This window comes from Rhinopithecus bieti, unplaced genomic scaffold, assembly GCF_001698545.2.
Source record: "Rhinopithecus bieti isolate Rb0 unplaced genomic scaffold, ASM169854v2 scaffold_13207, whole genome shotgun sequence".
In the NCBI taxonomy this organism is placed as follows: Eukaryota; Metazoa; Chordata; class Mammalia; order Primates; family Cercopithecidae; genus Rhinopithecus; species Rhinopithecus bieti.
Window position 1 is genome coordinate 174,188 of NW_016807866.1, and position 9,849 is coordinate 184,036.

Sequence of the window (9,849 nt, forward strand, 5' to 3'; positions counted from 1 at the left end):
CCGGGTTCACGCCATTCTCCTGCCTCAGCCTCCCGAGGAGCTGGGACTACAGGTGCCTGCCACCACGCCCAGCTAATTTTTTGTACTTTTAGTAGAGACCACTGTGTTAGCCAGGATGGTCTTAGTCTCCTGACCTCATGATCCGCCTGCCTCGGCCTCCCAAAGTGCTGGGATTACAGGTGTGAGCCACCACGCCGGCCTCTCTTTGCACATTTCTAAAATGTGTTCACTATTTGAGGGTTCTATTGCTCAGATCCTGATGAAATGGAAGTGTAGACCACTCAGCTAGAAACATTTGAAAAACTTTTCATCAAGGTCTCAGAATAAATCCTTGTATGTGTTTTAAAAACAAATTGTTCAGATCTTAAACCTTGCTGGAGGCACTGGCCGGGGGGGCCCCCCAAAAAAAAAAAAGGGAAAAGTTTTCTTTGGGGTTTTTTTTGTCTTTTTTTTTTTTTTTTTTTTTTAAATGGAGTCTCACTCTGTTGCCAGGCTAGAGAGCTGTGGCACAATCTCTGCTCACTGTAACGTCCACCTCCTGGGTTCAAGCTATTCCCCTGCCTCAGCCTCCCAAGTAGCTGGGAATACAAGCACACGCCACCACACCAGGCTGATTTTTTGTATTTTAGTAGAGATGGGGTTTCACCATGTTGTCCAGGATGGTCTCGATCTCCTGACCTCATGATCTGCCTGCCTTGGCCTCCCAAAGTGCTGGGATTACAGGTGTGAGCCACCGTGCCCAGCCAACTTCTCTTAATTTAAATCCCTTTATTGTTTTGTCTTTCTTATATATGTTTATATATGTTCTATTATATATATATGCACGTGTGTGTATATATAACAAATGAAAATATTGCATTCAAGAAGAGAAAGCAAAGCATTTTAATTAAATGATTTATTGTAGAAAATAATAAACATATACATATATATTTATACACACACAAATAATATATATAATGTCCACTTCTCAAAAGTTGTGAGTTAATCAATTAATTTCAAAAAATGTATACATGTATAATAAGGCTCCTAAAATACTGTTTGAAAACAAGAGCCATATGCTGTAATAGGTGATGGCACATCTCGAAACCAATTTAATGGATAACACTGAAGCATAAAGCTGAGCTTCAAGGCAGGCTCTTTGTAACTGGACTTAAGTTTTGGAATCACAGAGGCAAAGTCTGAAAAGATGGGTGAAATCCAATCAGATAGCACTTTATGATTTATCAGTTGTGGTTTGGCCAAAAAAGTGGAATACGAAAAGAATTCAGAAAGGGTTTGACTTTAAATAAAATAGCTGTATCCAATTAAGTGGTAAAACAAAAGGTTGAAGATTACAGACCTAATCATATGAAAACAAAATGAGCAGTATTAATAAACACTGAATACTATGTTGGTTCAAAAACCCTTTCCCTTTGAAGTGAATGGACTTAAATTCCCCAGGGTCACAGAAACTACCAAAGGGTTTGGTGACCTCAGACCTAAAGGAATTCAGGTAGTTAGCTGACCTCTTACAATCTGACCCATTGTCCATGAAATTTGTATTTAAGATTTTAACAGGAACAGCATAGACACCTTCTACATCAAAATCTCTAGTAGGCCTTAAAATGTAAAAATGGTGCTGGGAAAACTGGCTAGCCATATGTAGAAAGCTGAAACTGGATTCCTTCCTTACACCTTACACAAAAATTAATTCAAGATGGATTAAAGACTTAAATGTTAGACCTAAAACCATGAAAACCCTAGAAGGAAATCTAGGCAATGCCATTCAGTACATAGACACGGGCAAGGACTTCGTGACTAAAACACCAAAAGCAATGGCAACAAAAGCCAAAATTCACAAATGGGATCTAATTAAACTAAAGAGCTTCTGCACAGTGAAAGAAACTACCATCAGAGTGAACAGGCAACCTACAGACTGGGAGACAACTTTTACAATCTACCCATCTGACCAAGGGCTAATATATCCAGAAGTCTCACAAAGAACCTCAAACAATTTACAAGAAAAAAACAACCCATCAAAAAGTGCGGCAAAGGATATGACAGACATTTCTCAAGAGAAGACATTTTATGCAGCGCAACAGGCCACATGAAAAATGCTCATCTCACTGGCCATCAGAAAAATGCAAATCAAAACACAATGAGATACCATCTCACCCCAGCTTAGCAATGGTGATTATTAAAAAGTCAGGAAACACTGGGTGCCTGCGACGAGGACTGTGGAGAATACGAACACTTTTACACTGTTGGTGGGGACGCTAAACAAGTTCAACCATTGTGGAAGACAGATGTGGCAATTCCTCAAGGTAAAAACGGATTAGAACGGCAATACCATTTGACCAGCGATATCACTATCTGGGTATTACCCAAAGGATTATAAATCATGCCTGCCTCTAAAGAACACATGCACACGCTATTATTTATTGCCGCACACTTCAACAATAGCAAAGACTTGAACCCAACCCAAATGTCCATTCACATGATGACTGGATTAGAAAGCTGTAGCACTATTATACACCATGGACATACTATCAACCATAAAAAAAGGATGAGTTGCTGTCCTTTGTTAGGGACACATGGATGAAACTGGAACCATCATTCTTCAACAAACTATCACAAGGGACTGAAAACCAAACACCCATGTTCTCACTCCATGGGTGGCCGAATTGAACAATGAGAACACATGGACACAGGGTTCGGGAACATCACACACCGGGGCACTGTTGATGGGGTGGGAAAAGGGGAGAGGGATAGCATTAGGAGATATACCTAATGTAAATGACGAGTTAATGGGTACAGCCAAACCAACATGGAACATGTACATATGTAACAAACCTGCAGTTGTGCAGCATGCTATCCACAATTTAAAAAAAAAAAATGTAAGCCAGCTAAGTTGTTGATTCAAAGAAAATCATTGATTTCAGATACGTTTTCTTGAGAGAGTCAACCTCAACATTCTGATTTAAAACAAAGAATACAAGCTTAAATCTGACTAATACTCTGGCCCACATGAACAGACAAGACATAGTCCCACTTGTCTTTCTTCGGCCTCCAACAGAAGTCACAGCCATTTCCATTCCTTACCATGACAGTCTGCAGGATCAGATATTGTGAGACCCCACCCTGTGCCTAATCAGACCTTGGCAAGAGCCCAGAATGGACATACACTCACTGAAATTTTTTAAATGTCACAGAGAGCCTGGGTGAGTGACCGTGGTCACAATTAAAAACACTCCTCCAAAATTTTAGTCCAAGGCTCCTTATCACATATTTCAGATTATATTCATCAAAACTGAACACACCTAGAAAACAAAATCTACTGAATGAAGCCACTAAAATAAATAAAAACATGTGACCATCTTGTTGACTTCGGTGACTTATTTAATAAGCAGAACAAAAATAAAGACGGTAGCATGTTCAGAATTTCCTTCTAGAAAAGTGAACTCAATAGTCAACCTCAACAGAACTCAGCCTTGAGTAAATAAAATCTGGAATTTTGACAGCTACAGATGGTGACTGTTGTATTGGAAAGACCAAGGCAACAATTTGTCATTAGCTGAAAAATGATTGTCAGAGCCTAGGAAAACAAAACAATTGTATCAATCTGCATAAATCTATAATCCCTGGATTTTAAAGTGTGGGGCTTTGGTTAATGCTGTGGGCTCAAGTTCAGCTGAGTCTTCAACCTTCAGTAGCTGCTACATCCCCACCCAGAGCCAAATCCCCTTGACTTAGCACTGCTATCATTTCTATTTCCTCTGGTATCACAATTTACTGAGCCAAGGTCCCAGCCACTGGAGCTAAAGCTGCCAAACCCAAAACTGTAGCCCAAGGAAGAACAGTTGAAAGCCTGCAAAGTCAAAATGGCCAGGCCTATATGCATCCCCATAGAGAAAACCCAAGCTGAGAGCCAAAGAGAAAATGGTACCAGAGAAGCAGGAATAGAAGTTCCCAGAAGATGAGGTTTGACTCATTGTGTCCAGATTTGTAAATGAGGTTTATTGAGCAAGGAAGTTGCCAGAGCTTTATGTCTCTTCTCACAGGCACTGGAGGACAGAGCTTCACCCAGAGCCATCCTTTCTCAACATCCACATCTGTTTATTTGGAAGATTGTCCTGTTTAAAGACAGGCAAATACACACATGCATGTATGTATGTATGTATGTATAAAGTGAATTTATATGAATACACAGCATGCTAGTGTTGCAATCACTGACGGTAAATTCGAAATGCCCCTTTAAAAGGCAATGTGGGCCGGGCACGGTGGCTCAAGCCTGAAAACCCAGCACTTTGGGAGGCCAAGGCGGTCAGATCACCTGAGGCAGGTCGGAAACCAGCCTGGCCAACATGGTGAAACCCTGTCTCTACTAAAAATATAAAAATTAGCCGAGCATGGTGGCATGCGCCTGCAATCCCAGCTATTTGTCAGGCTAAGGTAGGAGAATCACTTGAACCCAGGAGGCGGAGGTTGCAGTGAGCTGAGATCGTGTCACTGCACTCCGGCCTGGACGACAGAGTGAGACTCTGTCTCAAACAAATAAAATATAAAACAAAAATAAATAAAAGGCAATGTATAATGACTGGATGGGGTATGCAGGGCTTTTTGGAACTGGTCATGCTCCATGGTACGTTCTGTGATACGTACACTTTGAAAATAGATCATGTTGCCATACTCGTGTACTTTCTTTCTACTTTCTTTTTATATTTCAATGAAATTTGCATTTAAAAAGTCAATAGGCCGATACAGCATTGAAATCCATTCCTCACTGGAGTAATTTTGGTGGATCAAGTGCATTCTTACTCATTAACTACTATTAGCATTTATTTAATATGTTTGGCATATATCTCCCTGTAGTTAAGGTTTCTCCTATAACTAATGGTTTCAAATTAACATCTGACTGCAACATTTGGCAAAATGACTCCCGATTGCATATGTTTTTTGTCTATAAAGGTCAGATACCACAACACATTGCACAAGGAATAAACAATATATCAAGGTGATTTAGAGTCTGGGCTCCGAAACAAGGCTGTCTGGGTTGAATCTAACCCTCTCACTACTTTGTTGGTGGGTTTGAGAAAATTTATCCTCTTTGCAACTTTTTAATTTGCATGGTAGTAATAATAATAGTGCTACTTCCTAAGGTAGGATTGTTGTGAGGATTATATTTACTAATTCATTAAAGCTCTTAGAACTGTGTCAGCTCATGGTAAATTTTAACTATGACTTCAAAAGGTGGAAGCTTATTTTCTCTCATACAGAGGTAGGCAAGGTTGGTAGACAGTTCTACCACCTCAGTACATAGATTCCATGTGGGGGTCTGAGTCAGCTGCTCCTAACTTTTGCCACATTATAACAGACAAGAAAGTTGCCAAGAGGAACACACAACCAGCTCTTTTAAGAATTAAAGCAGGATAGGAAGAGGGTGTGGACTGAAGACCAACCCATTGTGTACTGTGCTGAGGGACTGGATCATGGGACTTCTCAGTCTGCATAATTACAAGAGCCAATCCCTCATAATAAATCTCTTTTTGTATATCTACACTGTATCTATGTTTATATCATAATGGTCTGTTTCTCTGAAGAATGCTGACTGTATAGAAACTAGTGCTGAGAAATTGGTGTTGCTATAACAAATACCTAAAAATGTGGAAGCCGCTTTGGAACTCAGTAAGGGATAGAGGCTGGAAGAGTTCTGAGGTCCATTCTAGATAAAGTCTACATTGCTGTTGTGAGTGGACAAAACACAAACTGCTCTCACACATGACAATCAACACAGAAGACTTTTCTTATCAAATGTGTGGAGACTTCTCCCAACTAATAAGAAACCAATCAGTTCTTCAGTGGACACCAGCTGAGTATCCTCCAATTCAGTTCTGATACTGTCTACCTGAAGAGAGCATCAGATCCCACAGGTTAAGGGCTCAGTCCCACAAGACCATCTCCTACTTCCAACGCCAATTGCAAGCTCCAGGTTATTTTCCCTGTGGTTCTGACCAACCAGCTATACGTTGGGGTTCCCACGATTCCCTCCTTGGCTTTAATTAATATGCTTGGGCAGCTCACAGAACTCACAGAAACACTTACTTATGTTTACTGATTTACTACAAAGGATACAGATGAAAAGATGCATAGGGCAAGTTATAGGAGAAGGAGTGCATGGTTTTCATGCCCTCCCCAGGCACTCTACCCTCCAGGAAGCTTCACATGTTCAGCTATTCAGAAACTCTCCATACAGCATTCTTTACAACCTCTTGGGCCTTTCATGAAAACTTCATTGGCTAGGCATGACTGAAGCATGGACAACCATGTAGAAATGTGACTGGACTAAAAAGCTATAACTTAGTACTAATAGACTGAATAGGTAAATCCAGCAAGACATGTCTGCTCATATTTTCCTTGGCTTTTCCTCTTTGTGCAGCATTCCTTCCTGCAGGGTATAAGGCCAAACACCTTCTGAAATTAGGGTCTTATAACCTACAATCAGACAAGGTAGGTAAGAGAATTTCTTTATAACCAGTTCCAAGATAGAAAAATGGGGAAAGATTAGAGTATATTTTTAGTCTCTATGGCCTGCCTTGGGGAAAATTAATAAGGGCTATTGGAGTTATAAGCCAGGAACCATGAACAAAAACTATGTCTATATAAAATCACAGCTATGAATAGACCTATAAAGCAATTAGGGTGAGGACTCAGGAACAAAAGAGGAGAGATATAGAGAAAGCTTCAATCTTCTTAGATGATGTATAGATAATCCTGAGGAGAATGTTGGTAGAAATATGGATGGTAAAGGCTATTGGAAGGAGATCTTAGATGAAAATGAGCACATGTTATTGGACAATGTAGAAATGGTGATCCTTGTTATAAAATGCCAAAGAATTTGTCTGAATTTGTTCATGTTCTAGTGTTTTGTGAAAGACAGAACATGTGAGCAATGAGTCTGATATTTAGTTGATGCTATTTCTAAACAAAGTGTTAAAAGCACAGCTTGACTTCTCCTGACTTCCTATAGTAAAATATGGCCAGAGAGAAATTTCCTAAAGATGTCATTGTTAAGCAAAAAGGAAGCAAGTCTTAAAGATTTGAAAAACTCATAGCATACCATATTGCAAAAAAAAAAATGAGAAAGTGTATTCAAGAGAGAATACTAAGGGTATGGCCAAGAGTTCCTTTGATAAGGAGATTAATATTGGTGTAAAACATGAACTTAATAAGCCATTAGAGCTGGACGCCAGCTTGAACAGAAGGGGAAGAAGATGGAAAGAAATGAAAGAAGGCTGTCAGACTTTTTGGATTTTATAGGACAGAACCATAGAGTCATTCAGCTGAGAATGTACACTATTCTTTAAGAAAAGGGGAGCGTTACCCCAAAGATGATTCAGGATCATCAGGGCTGCCTTCTCATTTTCATAATGGGGGACCATTGCCTTGTTTTCAACAGGCCAGATGGCCTCTGCCTGCAGCCAGGAGGATAGGGTCACCCAAAGCCATTTAGGAGGGGCCAACCAGACCTATGGGCATGGGACCTCCCAGCAGAGCCCTAGGGCTGCAAACCCTGCCAGGTAGAGTGTTGTGGGAAGTCAGGGATGCCAAACAGAGGGACCAGCTGGAACTGCGGCAGAGGAACATAAATTGTGAAGATTTCATTTTAGTATGGACATATATCAGTTCCCAAATAATAGTTTTATAATTTCTTACGCCTGTCTTTACTTCAATCTCAGAACATAAATTGTGAAGATTTCATTTTAATATGGACATTTATCAATTCCCAAATAATACTTTCATAATTTTGTATGCCTGTCTTTAATCTCATAATCCTGTTATTTTCATAAGCTGAGAATGTACATCACCTCAGGACCACTGTGATAATTATGTTAACCGTACAAATTGATTGTAAAACGTGTGTTTGAACAATATGAGATCAGTGCACCTTAAAAAAGAACAGAATAACAGCAATTTTCAGGGAACAAGGGAAGACAACCATAAGGTCTGACTGCCTGCAGGGTTGGGCAAAATAGAGCCATATTTTTCTCCTTGCAGACAGCCTATAAACAGATGTGCAAGTAGGGAAGATATCATTAAATTCTTTTACTAGCAAGGAATATTAATAACTAATACCCTGGGGAAGGAATGCATTCCTGGGGGGAGGTCTATAAATGGCCGCTCCAGAAGTGTCTGTCTTATGCAGTTGAGATAAGGACTGAAATACGCCCTGGTCTCCTGCAGGACTCTCAGGCTTACTACAATTGGGAAACTCCACCCTGGTAAATTTGTGGTCAGACTGGTTCTCTACTCTTGAACCCTGTTTTCTGTTCTTTAAGATGTTTATCAAGACAATACGAGCCCAGCTAAACATAGACCCTTATCAGTAGTTCTGATTTTGCCCTTGTCCTGTTTCCTCAGAAGCATATGATCTTCGTTCTGCTTTTTGCCCTTTAAATCATGTGATCTTTGTGACCTACTCCCTGTTCCTACACCTCCTCCCCTTTTGAAATCCTTAATAAAAACTTGCTGGTTTTGCGGCTCAGGTGGGCATCATGGTTCTACCAATACGTGATGTCAACCCCCCGGCCCAGTTGTAAAATTCCTCTTTTTGTGCTCTTTCTCTTTATTTCTCACCTGGCTGATACTTATGGAAAATAGAAATAACCTATGTTGAAATATTGGGGGTGGGTTCCTCCAATAGTAGAGCTGGAGGTAAGGGGTCAGGACTTCCAACACAGTGGGTCGAGAAGATGAAACCACTGCCTCAGTAGGTCTAGAAGGTGGCACTCTTCCCCAGTGGGCCTGGAGCACAGAGCATCAAGTCAAAGAGGATTATTCTCAAGCCTTGAGATCTTGTGCCATTTTCCTTACAGTTTGGACTTACACTGGATCTTTTACCCCTTTTGTCTTTTTCTGTTTCTCCTTTCTGGAATGGAAATGTCTGTCCTATGCCTATCTCACAAGTATATATTTGGAAGCACACACCTTATCTGGTTTCACAGGCTCACACTTGGAGGATAATTTGTGTCACAATGAATCACACCCTGAGTCTTACCCATATCTGATTCAGATGATGTTTAGATGAGCTGTTGGCTTTTAGACTTTAGAGTTGACACCAGACCAAGTTAAGACTTTTGGGACTGTTAGGATGGAATTAATTTATTTTGCATGCAAGAAAGTCCTGAATTTGGGGGTAGAGGGGTGTTAGAGTACTAGACTAAATCTTTGTGTCTCTTCAAAATTCATATGTTTAAATCCTAACCTCCAATGTGATGGTATTAGGAAGTGGGGTACTTGAGAGGTGATTAGGTCATGAGGGTGAAGCTCCCATGAATGAGATCAGTGTCCTCATAAAAAAGACTCCAGAAAGCTTCCTTGCCATTTTCCACCATGTGAGAATACCATGAGATGTACCACCTATGACCAGGAAGCGGGCCCTCACCAGACACCAAATCTCCTGGTGCCTTGATCTTGGACCTCTCATCCTACAGAAGTATGAGTAGTAAATTTCTGTTGTTTATAAGACACCTAGTCTGTGGTATTGTTATAGCATCCCAAAAGGACTAAAACAATCTCTCAGAAAGGTTTAAAAACATTCCATTCATAAAACAAGAGGAGGATGTTATTGATTTGCTTTAATGCGACCCCCAGAGCAAATGCCAGAGAAAAGGCAAGTAGGCAAGGCAAAAAAAGACTTTATTTACAAGCCAATGTGAAGGAGGGAGCGAAGTTCACTGGTCTCCCGCGGTGGAGGCCGACGAAGTCGCTCTGGCGTTCTCCGTCGAGGTTCCTGGATCCCGCGTACGAGGAGGGGCCAAGGAAGTTCGCTCCGGCCTTCTCAGACGAGGTTCCTGGGTCCCGCGTACGAGG